General features: G+C 37.0%; 1 long non-coding RNA gene across 1 annotated transcript; it reads right to left on the bottom strand.

The window, feature by feature from the left end:
- Positions 1 to 486: 486 nt before the first annotated feature.
- LOC129203011 (uncharacterized) lies at positions 487 to 12995 on the bottom strand. Its single transcript, XR_008575889.1, has 5 exons — positions 12794 to 12995; positions 12003 to 12210; positions 9179 to 9260; positions 8571 to 8735; positions 487 to 7419 (listed from the first exon to the last, which is right to left on the bottom strand). It is a non-coding gene; the product is annotated as an uncharacterized LOC129203011 (long non-coding RNA).
- Positions 12996 to 14844: the final 1849 nt, after the last annotated feature.

The following is a 14844-nucleotide window of genomic DNA, read 5'->3' as shown; positions in this document are numbered from 1 at the left end:
ATTAAGGAAACACAATAAATATCAAACCGGCTTCTCTTCCCACTCACATTAATTTCATAGCAGTATAATCCCATCATCTTTCATAGAATTTTTCCCAATTTACCATTGTCATAAGAAGTGTGGTGAATATCAATAAGGCACTTCAGGCAGCATTATAATACGAAAAGAATGGACTACTGAATGAAACTGAAAGGATTCACAAAATTATCACCAACGGAGGAAAACACTCATCTTACTATGTTCTATGGAAACTTGTCATGGTTTAACCCCAGCCAGCAGCTGAGCCCCACGCAGCCGCTCGCTCACTCCCCCCTGGCAGGGTGGGGGAGAGAATTGGAAGAGTGAAAACGAGAAAACTCGTGGGCTGAGATAAAGGCAATTTGACAGGTAAAGCAAAAGCCGCACACACAAGCAAGGCAAGACAAGGAATTCATTCACCACTTCCCATGGGCAGGCAGGTGTTCAGCCATCCCCAGGAAAGTTACTTGGGAAGACAAATGCCATCACTCTGAACATCCCCCTCTTTCTTCTTCTTCCCCCAGCTTTATATGCTGAGCATGATGTCATATGGTATGGAATATCCCTTGGGTCACTTGGGGTCAGCTGTCCCGGCTGTGCCCCCTCCCAACTCCTTGTGCACCCCCAGCCTTCTCACTGGTGGGGTGGGGTGGGGTGAGAAGCAGGAAAGGCTTTGTGTAAGCACTGCTCAGCAGTAATGAAAACATTGCTATATTGCCAACACTCTTTTCAGCACAAAACCAAAACAACCCCATACTAGCTACTACAAAAAAAAATTAACTCTATCCCAGCCAAAACCAGCACAAAACTTTCACTATGAAATATCATTGCAGTTAGGAGACAGATGTATTCCAAATAATCACAGCCTCACTAGTGGAAAATACCCAAAATTTTAATATTGATCCAAACCCAAAAGCTCTGTTTCTTTTTATGTAGTCATTGTTGGTATCTATAAGCTGAGGAGATTTAAGATTATCATTCTCTTACTAGCTTCTTATTTCCATAGGTATGATATAGTCAACAATAATAACCATATCATATGGTCTGTTCTATATGTAATAACAGTCCTTAATAACCACAGAACATGTTCTAATGCTGTTTTAGTTGACCTGAAAGGGATGGAGGGACTGAGTACAAACAGAAGTACTCCACCAAACTCATGACTGTGAAGAAGTAGTAGATCCTGCAGGCTGTACCTGAGAAGCATTACATCTGAAAAACAGTTTTGGATTAATCAAGTAAACTACAAACAGAGAAGTTCCTAGTTGTTAGCTATTTAACAAAAGACTTCCTGTTTTCTCAGAATATAAATTGGACTAAATGGCAAAAAGCATCAGCAGCAAAATGTAATGTGTAGCTTTTCCAGCATACATAAGGTGTCAGGAGTAAGTTGTTAGCAAATTTTGCCTCACTGCTGCATGTCCTCCTGTCCAGAGTGTAAATAAATACATTGAACTACAGCAGAACCTGACACTTGGGAGTGTTAGACCTTCAGCACCAACTTCTTAGAACAAACCCTATAGAGAGAAAAAACTCCATTTTCAATACACAGTGACTATGTGAGCAAAAATGCCAATACAAAAATAACGTCCAGAGCTGTGAACAATACAGTGATTTTATGTGCTTATTTATGTTTTCACTTTAAAGGCTACACAGGACAGGAAGCTCCATTGTAGGTACTTAAGAGCTGGTTATTCTAAAAACAAAAGATGTACAACTCCAACAGGACTCCAAGTTATGGTGAAGGCTATCATGAAGATCACTGCATACTCTCTCAAGCAGTGTCCTGCAGCTGACAAGATCCCTGCTCAGAACCTATTCCCAAAAAACTTGTTCAAAAGTCGTAAGAAAAGCTGCCATAAATTAAAGGTAAAGAACTGCTACTCTCTTTTCATGCAAAATCCCACTGTGAGATGTCTCATTTATTCTGGCTTGTCTGTCTTAGTTTCCTTACATGCAAAACAGAGATAACACTAGCCTCCCCAGGTGCATGGGGGAAGAATATAGTGATACATAGGCAGTTAGTTAACATTCCTGAAACGTGATCTATGCATTACAATATTCTAAGATAAATGGAAATAAATGGAATAAGCTGTCAATTGTCATCATAGAAAACTCTCATGATTAGGATGCCTAAAGGCTTTTAACCCACAGTTGAATGTATACACTCTGGACAGTAGGATGTACGGTGATGTTGCAAAATTTGATGATGACACCAGTCTTTTAAATTAGGGAAGTCTAGAAGAACCAAACAATATTATGCGATTTGTCAGCACAATGGTAGATTAAAATTGTGCAAGTCAAGTCACGTTGTGAACATTTGCATGAGTCATATACATTGTTGAGTTTTAAATTAACTGTGTCTACTCAGGCACAAGTCTTGACATGTCACTGCAAGTGAGCACACTGAAAACGTTAATAGTGCTGAAATAGCTATAATAGAAATATCATCAAAATGGTAAGGTGGGTGAAGAGGTGGACGGAAAATAATGGAAAATATTTTGCTGGAGGAATGTTAATTATATTCTCCCAGATATTATTGTGTTCCATTCTATATACTCCAACTCAAAGTGAAATACTGTAGAAGTTTGGAGGGCTGCAGATAAATTTGGAAATACCTCCAGAGATAGGTAAAGAATAATTTAGAAATGAAACAAATTAGAAGGGTCATTATATCCTGACTCTGTGCAGAGCCATCTGAACAGATTAAAGGCATTTAATGAGTGTCAAAGAAAACAGAGCCAGGCCAACTTAACCATCTTCATTCAGTAAAACTGAAGAGAAATAAATTTAAAATTTATTAATGTAAATAGTTTACAAACTGCCATTACGGAAGACAGAGACTCAGCAGAATTTGGAAAAGAATGACCACATAGATAAAGGGATCCATCACAGACACAGTAAATTGGATGTTACAGTAAGGGATACAGGTCCCTTCTCCCTCCAACTTTAAATGTTAGTCAATTTCTAATTATTAGCAGCAAAAAAAATAATTGTATTTCAGTGGTTTTTATTGTGTAATTGTTCATTATAGGTTTTAAGAAGCTTTGAAAACACCTTCTCATCCTCACACCCAGGATCACTTGTTATAGTTCCTGATATTTTTATCAAACTCAGTTCTCCAAAATGTAAACTATTATGTCCTGTCTGAATGCAGATGTTCATTCAAATAGAAAGTTAATCACTTTAGAGTTTCTCCTTTCCAGGTGGTGGAAGAAAATCATATGAGGGTTAAGAAAAGAGTGGGGAAAAAAAGAAGATGCCAAGGAAGGAATAAGCCAGAATAAATGAGACATCTCACAGTGGGATTTTGCGTGAAAAGAGAGTAGCAATTCTTTACCTTTAATTTATGGAAGCTTTCCTTACCACTTTTGAACTAGGTTTTTGGGGAATAGTCTTTATTGTCAGGCAATCAAGTCTTCTCTCAGTGTTGAGAAGACAGTGCCTTTGTGTACAATTGGCTTGTAAGAGCCAGTCAAGAAAATTACTTCATTATTTACCTCTACCAGCTGTGCACAGGAGTCATAAATTCATCTCTTCATTACCTTAGAAGAATTGATCTTGCCATCTTCTAGAACCAAGTGAAATAACGTTGCCACTCATTGCCACTCTCATTGCATCTGGAAGCAGCATCAAGATTAGCTTCAGTCTTTCTAACCACATGGCTCAGGGCTGGCAGCAGCCAGGATTACCCTTCCCTCCAACTATGATTCCTTCCTGGTCTTTTGAAGTCAGTCCTGTTTCGCTTCTCACTGATCATATTGATTTCTTGCCTTCATGAAAGCAATTGTGCTCTTTCTGATTCTTTGGGAAAATGTCATCAGAGAAAGAATTTAAGTGGTGTCAGGTTATGGAATTGGGAGCGGGCTGGAATATAAAGCCAAATGTGATAACAGAGCTTCTTACAGAAAAAGAAGTTTAACAAACCCATATTATACTTTGGAAATGGCAGGGACAGAAGGTTGTGTGTGCAAGGCTGGTACAAGCAGACACTTCTCTCCTTTGTTCCTTCCACATTCTGACACCTGCAACTGGTTTGATCATACCTCTTCTGCAGTTAATGCAAATGTCCCCAGAACTCCTGCTGGTTCGCCTTGTTTTCCTGCACCCTGCTCATAAGCGGTTGTCTCCCAGAAGATATGCCATTTTCGTGTTCCTTGTAGCTGGGAATATAAAAAGGATCATGACTATCTCAAAACAGAGTTTCCCCTTCGTTCATTTTTCTTGATATTTTAAGATGCTCTGAGTATTCCTAGTTAATAAAACTTTATGCTCAGAACATTTGGCAAGAGCACGTTCCTCATCAAAATATTTTCTCCTCCTCTTTGCAGGGGAAAATCAACTGCTTGGGCAGCTTAGAAGCTGTTTGCTGTTCAGAAGAGAAACCCAAAATCCTTCTAGCAGTTGATATTTTGAAAAAAAACCCCATAAAATCTATGTATAATGCACTAGCTTACATTGTGCTTTCTTTGGTTTGAAGCACAAAAGGCTTTTAGCCATTCTGTTAAAAAGAATCTGTGGGGAAGGTAAAGTATTAGCCTTAAAGAGCATATGCAAATCTCATACTCCTCTAGAGAAGGAAAAAGACCAGAAGCAGGAAGGAAAAGCTAAATCCAAATGTATGACTAACTACGTCTCTTTGTGCTTTTGAAGGCAACTTCTGCTGTGATATCAATGTGAAAATAAAGTACAACAGAGATGTTTAGTGGTAAGAAGGGCTGCAGACCAGTATTCGGCCAATTCAACTGAAGAGATGCTGTGAAAGAGATGCCAGGTTAGCTGAGGCATGCTTCAGGTGCAGACTTCACAGCTTGAGTCAAGTGAACACCTGATTGAACCAACAGATAAAAAGGGGTGGGAACAAATGCTAGTGTGTATTCAAAGAGCAATTGCCTTAGCCAGCCTGTCACTGTGGGCATCTCCTTCAACTGGACTATGTCTCTGAGTTACTGATATTTGTCCATCTTCACAAAACGCTTTGATATTTTCACCTAAGAGGCCTTGTCTGAAATGTGAAATTCTATTAGAAGGCTGCCTCTCCAACATGCAAGATGGCATCCTGCGAGGAAGAACACGGCCATAAAGAGAGACTGTCCACCTCTGCAGTCAACAAGGTCTCTAAATTATGATGAAGAAACAAATGGGAGCAGGGATCCTCAGTGAGAGGGGAAATTGACTACGAAGCAGAAATCCAAGAGAACATTCTCTGACAGATGCTGAACCCAAAGAAGAGACTCATCCTGAATTCATGGTTTTAGCTCAAAATGACTGGAAGTAACACTTGACAGTTTTTATTAACAAACTGCTTAAGCACTTAAGAATACACAAAATTAGCTTATGTTTTATTTTGGGATGCATACTGATGTAAAATGGGAACTGATGTTGTACTGAGTGGAAGAGACCATTTCTGCAGTAACCACATAATAAGCCAACAGATTTCATGAAACACTCTGGGGAAAAAAACAGGCTAACAAGACTTGGAAAAACTAGGAATATCTAGACAAAAAAAGTAATTTTAGCATGAGGATGAACCCACTCCAGCCCATAAAGACTGAGTAATTAAAAGCAAATATCAAAAAGCAAAGGATATAACAGAGGATTACAGAGATTATGAAATAGCCATACCAACACTCACACATAAAGACAAAAGATTAATAGAGAACTATGACACCTGTACACTGCACATCACACACTTATCTACATAGCACACCAATGAGACAGGGAAGTATCATTCTCCTGTTTTACAGCTGGGACAATCTAAGGTTCAGAGGTTAACAGATTTACTTTGAACTTTGTCTGTGTGCAGCTCATGGTTTTGTTTTGTTTTGACAAAGGACAGTGTCTCAGAGCCCCATTTAGTGATTCAACAACAGAACCTTTCTTATAATACAATTTAAAGCATGCACCTGATTTACTCCAAAAGTAACCTGTAAGAATATAAAAGATATCCATAAAATATCTATTATAATTTTATCTTGCCCAAAGAAAGATGTCACTACTGCTTCAAACACTCAAGTTGTATCTTATTGCAGATGAGAAGCCAGGATTCTCCTAAATTTGTATTTCAGAGAATAATGAGTTAGCGATATAAGAATAACAGCTAATCACGCTTACTCTTAGCGTGGTAAAACAGGTAGGCCAGTGATTACCTAACCAAGATGTAAAATTTTAGAATAAACACAATTTCAGACTCCTTGTTTTCATATATTAAATCAAATTGTTTTGTATTGTAACACATTATCATTTTATACATTTTTATGTATGTGCTATTAAATGTTATTATAAATATGCTGCTACCATAACCAATAACTTTGAGGGAAATTGGACCACAATTTAACAATATTTACCTACTTGAGAAAAATTTTAAATATATAAATTTCATATAAAATATAAGAGTGATGTAAAGGATAAAAACCACTGATAAGAATTAAAAAAAATTAATCTAAAACGCACATTAATGCTGTGTCTAATAAGAACTATCATACATCTCTTACGGAAAATAAATCTCCAAAGGTATTATATTCAGAAAAGAAAAAGTACACAACTAAACATATATAAATGGATTATAAGCCATGGAAGAGTATGTAACATTTGACCTGGAAAAAGCGTCAAAATCATGATATAAAGCAGAACTTCAAAAAACATTTTTAATTTACTAGTAGTTAAAAGGTAATGTTAGCATTTAAATCAGTTAGAAAAAAATGTATTAAAGCATTACAATTTACATTAGAAATTTATATGAAAAAATCCTAAAAGTTTAACCTGTGATTAGCTTGTACTTTATGATTTGATTTTGTAAACAGTACCGAACCACACAGATACTTAATTTAGGTTAGTTCGTGATTTTTCCTGACATAATCCTACCAACTAAATTATGTTAAACCAGATAAATCACCCATTGCTTAGGGATCAAACTTAGAGCAGAAACATATCGACAAATTGTTTGGGAAAAGATTTACTGCTGTCATCATTAATGAACCCATGATGGTTTTATCACTGGCAGTATCGGAGAACTCATTTAATACATAGATAATCTTTCCAGACTCTTCAGTCTCATGGCTTCAAAACACAGTGTGGTAATAACCACATTCAAAACTTGCTATTTTAAAACAGTGAGTCCATCCTGAAGTTGTGTAAGTGAGGCAAACAGCAGTGGCACCTTCAGTCGAACGTCAGCGAGGCGTCTGGAGCAGATTTCACTCCATGCTTGTGCCAATTTCTCTGTCCTGATCTCCGAAGCACCGGGCTGCCAAATCCGTGGACTACACAAAGCAAAGGCTGGCAGCCACATCTTTGGTGACATACGTTTGGTTTGCTGCGTGTTCAGGCAGGGCACAAGATCAGATTACTACGCGTGTCATCTGAGCCATTTGGTGCAGTGTTTAATCGCCGAATTAGGGACTGGAAAAGGAAAGGGAGTAAACCCACCAGTATTCAAGAATTTGTTGTAAAAAGCAACGGAACTAAGTGAGTTCAAAGTAAAAAGTAACTCAAAGTAAAGGAAATAGATTGCAGCCTTATGGCTTGAGATTTACAAGTTTGGAGGTAATTAAAAAAAAAAAAAGTTGTTTTAAAACATACTTATATTTTTTTTCCTTGAAGCAAGACAACTGTATAGCGCTTGAAAAATCTGTAATCAAAATCTACAGGAAGCCTGCATGCTACACATACTGTTGCTAGGAATGGAAAAAGCAAACGGACCAAGGCTTTCACAAAGGCCCCATAGCCATCTACGGCATTGTCAAAGGACACGCAGAGCAAGCAAAACCTCTAACGGCCCGTGCAGAGCAAGAGCAGCTCACGTCAGGTCATCACAAGATCAGCAACACAACAGAACAGGTGACAGAACCGGGGGATGTGGCAACCACAACCTATAATTGAGATGCCATTGCAGCAAATGTCTGACATCTTCCTTACCGAAATACAAGATAAGGAAACTAAAGGAACACGTGACATGTGGGAGTCGCAGGATGCGTGTTGTCAGTGCCAAAAAGTTTAGTGTGCTTTTCCTTTCCTTTAACTGAGCAGGGGAGGTGAAGGTTATGAATACGAGTGCTGAAGAGGACTACCTGCACCAGGCCCAAACCAACCCCTCCTGGCTGGACTTGAAGGTCCCCAGCAGGTCTGCTCTTCCTCCAGATCAAGGGTTTCCACTCCCAGGCGAGCTGCAGCCAGGGAGCTCTGCTCTTCCCACACAGATCTATGAGAACTTTGCAAGTTTGGGGAGTGCAGCTGCCCACTCATTTTGTCTCGGTGTCAGAAAGCTGTGGTAAGGGAATTTAGTGAGGATGCAATCCTCTCACAGTCAAAGAATGAAAATTTTTTTTGCTACCGTGAACAACGTCATTCTTGCGGAGTTGTGACTTTACTAACCAGCTTCAAGCTAAGCCACAGAGCCACTTCTATAGGTTACTAATACGTATTTTAAGGACCTGCTTTAAAAACATCACACTTTTGCATAAGTGAGAAACAGAGAAACTTAAATTATACTAAAAGAAAACTCTGCATTAAAATGGAAATTAAAAAAAATAAATTAAAATAGAGCAACTAACCTGAACATGGTGAGAGAATTTTGCCACAGGTGAACTGCTGGAGGAAACTGAGAAGGAAAGGTGACTATTCCCTCCTCTATTTCTCTGTATAAAGCCTTTAAGAGGGGAAAGCCTTTGTCTTTAAGGCAAACGCTCTCACTCTTGGCAGTGCTGGCACTGGAACACCTGCAGCACAAAGGGACACAGAGGTTGCTACTCAAAGGAGAAACATGCTCTGGGAAAAATAAAAAATCTTTTGGGGTTTTTTGTGAGCTTTTTCCCCCTCTAACTTCAATTCCAGACTGACAACCCCCCCAAAAAAGAGAAGCATATTAGTGGCACTAAATGAGTTATTTAAAATTCCTTTTGATAATATCAGCCGAGTTGAACAAACACAGTAGATCTACTTCAGATACTCTATTTCTCTTTAAGAATATTTATATATGAAATAGCAACTATTATTTTAAAATATACACTCTTAATGTCAGAAAGAAACCAATTTCCCTAAAGAGTCAATATAGTTTCATAGAATCAGTAGTCAAATTCTCTGCTACTGTCAATGAATTAAATTATTATTACAATTATTATTAAATTATTATAAAATCAATTTTGCAGTTCCAAGCACTTACACGAAGTTGTAGAGTTTTGCCTAGTAATTTCTTCAGTCTTGCATCTGTTGTAGTTGTTCAAATGAAACAAGAATGTTGATTCCTTTGAAAAATAAACCTCAGGTTAGGGCTTAAAATTGAAAAATTCTAATTCAAATTAGACAATTTAAGCAATATAGAATATAGGAGATATCCACCATATTTGGGAAATAAAGTCAGAAAAATTTACCGTTATGATCTCCTATTCATTCTTTTGTGGGTTTAGTGTTACAACTTTTTTTAGTGATCATTTCTATACACCCCTCTCTAATGCTTTCCAAGCAAAAAAAAAAAAAAAAAAAAAAAAAGGATCTTGCACTTCAATGTCTTGGCAATATGCTTGTCACAGTGCAAAAGAAAGATCTAAGTGAATGGTTTCCTTTGATATCTGTCTCTCATGGTATTGTGCCACATCTAGCGCTGTGAAAAATAAAATAAATAAAAAGCTGTATGTTAAAAGAAAAAAAAAAAGAAAAGACTTGTGGTAGAGAATGAAAACAAAAAAAAGGTGCCATTCTTAGCTAGTATTTTGGGGGAGAAAAAAAAATTAGCATTAGGTTCCAAATTGACTTCCACAGAAAAATTAATCTTGTCTGTTGAGGAAACTATACATTTTTTTTAGGGAAACTAAACCAGGGTTAGGACAACTGAAATTGAAATCAGTATGTCAACAATCAAGACAACACTACTCAAGATAAACCTACAATAGTGCAGCACTTTGGCGTGACGATGTCCAGAGTGCTTGATTTTAATTTCCTGACACAAGCAGCAAACTAACTTTAAAAATAATTCTGCTCTAAAGTTGCAGGCATCCCAAGATCATGCAGCAGAAGTTATCTTTCTCTCTCTTTTATGCAAACAGCTATATTCATATTATTATTACAAAAAAACACAAACCCCCACAACTCTTCTGTAGACAAGCGTCTGTTGTATTAAAGTATTATTTTAATTGTATGTTAACAAAACAGAGTCCATGTTCCAATTTGCTGGGGAAACAACACACACTGGCATTTTTCAACTCAAGCAAAATTGTTGTTGATGTCGATTTAATCTGAATAGAAACACTGCTCTAACTTGCAACTTTTTAGTTTTGATGGAGTTTAGGATTAAACGGAATCACTTTCTCCCCAAGAGTAGAGCCCCTATTATTAAAACAACACAACCCAAAACACCCATCAATCCCAACTTGTTTAGAAGTACAGAAAATTGTTTAGGTGTCAGAAATTACTCCAGCCTTAAGGTTGCATCCATGCTTCTATTATTAGGATAACTTATTATCTAATAATTATTTTTTTTGTTAAAGAATTCATCTGAAGAGGAATAAGATAATTTACTCACTTCATTCACTTCCATAATCACAATCCTATCAAACAATTAACTTTCAAATTAGAACTTGATATTGCAACTTTTTTTAGACTTGCATACAGACCAGCCATGGTTTTGTCCAGCCTAGAACCTCTAATGGTAACCATTACAAAATACTTGAGGAAAATACAAAAAATGGAATTCAAGAACAATATTCCACAGTGGATCTACCTTTATAATGGCTAGAGAATTAGAAAAGAGAGCAAAATGAATCTGTTAATTGGCAATTACCCTTCTTTCAGGAAAATTTTTTGTAAAATTTAGTCCAAGCCCATCTAAAAATTTGCACTGTTGATAGAAAAGCAATGAGCATTTAAAAAAATCAGAAGGTACCTTTTGATATGGAAAATGAGAGTCTGCTGCTAATGCCATTCATAATACAAGATGATACTGCTAAATTTACTGGGGTTTGATGAAGGTAAATAAAGCTTATTTAATTTCTGATTTAACAGTGATAGGAGTATGACCAAAAAAAAGACAGGCTAAAAATTCACACACATAAAAATCTAAATCTCTGTTTAAGAATCTAAATAGAGTGCACTGATATTTTTTAAACAACATTTCTTTTCACTGCTGTAAACTATTAGTCAGGAATAAAGTGTAGTGGAGACAAACTCTGCTACTAACAGGATAAGCAGGATTTGTTTTTTTTAATGAAATATTAAATGGTCAAACCCATTATCGGGATTCCTAATTCTAAGTCAAAGTGGATCTGGTGCATCAACATGATGAGTAGGCTGGTGGAGGAACAATATGAGTAAAAAATATTATTCTACTGCTGTGGGCCACTGGGAGTTGTTCAAAGAAAAGGCAATTTCTTCATGAAGGACGTGGTTATTAGGGCAGAATCTAAAGATAGCAGTGCATATTACACATACTTGTTAATACAGAGAATATATGCCCCAGCTCAAATGCATCAGGTAAATTATGAATGTGTATGAATCAACAAAAATAGCAATGTAGGTAAGAATGATGTGAAATAGTTGTGTTTAGTCTGCCTTAGTTGTCTTCATAGCAATAAGCATTTGAGTCATTTCCAGTTAAAGACCTGAACAGATAAATTGTAAGAAATATACCTTATTTGACTTTCTTTTGGTCAAAAGTATTTTTACCCCAGAGATCAGAATTAAAACTGACCAGGAAGCTCCTTTTACACCATCTTTCCCCACCATCCATTGGAATTTTCAAGATACTGAATAATCTTCTTAGCCTGGATCATAGAATATCTCAAGTTGGAAGGGACCCATAAGGATCATTGAGTCCAATTCTCTGCTGCTTGCAGGACTACCTAAAACTAAACGATAAGACTAAGAGTGTCGTCCAGACACTCCTTGAACTCTGACAGGGTTGGTGTTGTGACCGCTTCCCTGGGGAGCCTGTTCCAGTGACCGACCACCCTCTCCGTGAAGAACCTTTTCCTAATGTCCAATCTGAACTTCACCTGACACAGCTTCATTCCATTTCCTTGTGTCCCATCGCTGGTCACCAGAGAGGAGATCAGCACCTCCCCCCTCCACTGTCCCCCCTTAGGAAGCTGTAGACTGCGACGAGGTCACACCTCAGTCTTCTCTTCCTCAAGCTGAACAAACCAAGTGACCTCGGCCATTCCTCAAAAGTCTTGTCTTCAAGACAAGTCATGAACTTATAATCTGAAAAACATTTGGAAGTACACACACAATGAAAAATCATGTCAGCTTTTCGTAAACATATGTTTTAATAATATAGAAGCTTTAAGCCCTTGTGCAAACTTGTTTAATAAAGACATATAACTTTTTGTTTAAAAGCTTTCTAAAATTTTGTAATGAAAAGCACTTTTGAAACAGTAAATGAGCCAAGTAAGTCCTATGAAATATGTAATTTTGAATATCTGAAACATTTGGTCGTTACTTTGGGTGGAAAAAATTGAACGGAAAAATCTGTCAGAAATGACAAGTTCATTTTTGATGGATAAGTATCCTGGAAAACAAACAAACAAAATCCAAAAAACCCACCACCTCCTTGGCAGGCTTTACTTGGAATAGTGTTATGCTCTGCATGTAAGCACAAGAAATTGCTTGACTAAAGTGGTAGTATCATCTCTAATAAAGAAAAAAAAAATTAGAAATACAAAGTGAAAGTGAAGGTAGCAATATTACTTTTACTAATTATAATGTAACAAACAGCAGTTTCCCTTGTGAAGGGGGAGAGAGGAGGAGATGGGAAACGAACAGCTAGTAAGTCTTAATGACCCACCTTCAGCTATTATACCATTACAGCTCATTTGTTCCAAACCATTCTTCACACCAACATAAAATTGTCTGGAGCAGATGTGATTTTTCTTGTATCTGAAAGAGTTTATTTAATACAGGAGTTCGAAACAGATGTGATTGCAATGCAGCCTTCTAATTCTGTACAGTACAGCACCACGTTGCAGTGTGGTAGAAGTCAGCCTGGAAACCAGACTGAAGCATATGGAAAGATCTTCATGAAATGACTTGGACACAGTGACCAAAGAAGGTAGCGGGTGCCCTGGGAAACAGCCACAAATCAAAAGTGCATGTAAGGAAGTTTTCCCCCATCATCTTCTTTTCCCACAGTTTTTAAAGAACTTTTGGACCATTTAGTATAACAGATGTCAGGAAAGTATGTAATTAATACCAACTAATTAAATGAAGCATACATTCATATTTAGGTTTAAATAAAGGAAATTTTTCATTTTCATATGAAAATCCTGAAGTTTTAGTTTTAAAAGAGAAGATTGCCTAATCTATTTTTATTTAAAAAAAAAAAAAGAAAATCAAATGAACAAAGGAATTTAAGAATAAATGAATTTAAGTATCAAGTATTTTTTGCTTGAAAAGACTATGAAAAGAACCTGGGATCCAAGACAGGAACTTCAATTGACCAGTGGCAGCAGGGCAGAAACCAAACATCAGCCTCTTCAAATAACTTCCAAGATTGCTTTTATCAGATGATGTAATATCAGGCATCAACTGCTCCTTATGACATAGAGGATACACAGGACAAAACAGAAAAGCAAATCACTGGCTGCTTCCTCTTCCTCCAACAAGAGCCTTCGAGCTTTCTGTGTATTTTTTGTTTCCTGAAATTCTTACAGCTTTCTTGAATAGTGAGCTACAGAACAGGGCAAAACAATGCCAGTGATCTCATTAAATCCTCCTTTACCCAAGCCATGACAGAACAGCACAATATGTAAATCACTTTAACTCTCCCTACTGAGATTCTGGTAATATAAAACTATGCTCATCTGCAAATTTCCGATAGAGATGTAGACACACTGTAATTGACCAGGCGACCTCTCAAAAATGATGCTATCTCCACCTCTTACTTGTCTCTCCCAAGTGTCTTTAATTCTACAGAGCTGTGCTAGCATAAAATTTGTCAAACTCTATTTTAAAACTGTGACATCTTTCACCTTTTCTTATGTGATCCATAACATATTTTTAAAATTAGAATGTACACATATAAAGACATACACTCAAGCATTTGCCTATAGACACATATATACATACACACACCCACACAACATCCCAAATTACTTTCCTGGAAACAACGAATTTGTCCCAGTAAGAATGTCTGCACCTGGGAAGTGCCAATCACTTGAAACCTCAAAGTATTTGAAAGTATTTCAGGAAGTGATCTGACAGAAATAGAAACATAGGTCTTTAAGCCTTTTGTTCCTAGATGATAGCCAACCACTAAAGTTCATTATCCATTTAATACTATTGCCCAAAGCAAGTTGTGCAACTGAGTTGGCCAGTGCTGTTCTGGAAAGCCGTTAGAAAATTAAAAAGGAAGAAAAAAAACCCAAACCTTTTTTCTTAAAAAGAAAAAACAAACAAAACCCTTTAAGAAATAGCAAAGCTGCGTCTTACTCTATTCAAATAAAGAGTAGAAAGTATTGTTTCAGCGAAGTCTATGCAGGTCTAGAAATCTTCCTCTGTGACCTTGATGTACACCTCATTCAAGGATTTTCACTGATCACTTGCAACCTCATAGCAGGCAAAACATTTTTACAAGATAGTCTCACAACCTACCCAGAACATACTAGTACCCATCAGCATAATTCTCAGATCAGAAACCATTAATGCCCAACTGCTCAGTGCTGGACAATTTTTTTTAATTTTTTTTTTTTTTTCTAAGTTTGAATTTTTTTTGTAGGGCAATGGAGGACTTTATGCTGAACAAGCAGATTACTAATTTAGCTATTATTTATGCAATAAGATTGGAATGACTCACAGAAAACAGGCCTAGCTACCAATCTTGGCTATTATATTTAACTT

The sequence above is a fragment of the Grus americana genome, chromosome 2, assembly GCF_028858705.1.
Source record: "Grus americana isolate bGruAme1 chromosome 2, bGruAme1.mat, whole genome shotgun sequence".
Classification (NCBI taxonomy): domain Eukaryota; kingdom Metazoa; phylum Chordata; class Aves; order Gruiformes; family Gruidae; genus Grus; species Grus americana.
This window is presented reverse-complemented; position numbering and strand designations above follow the sequence as displayed.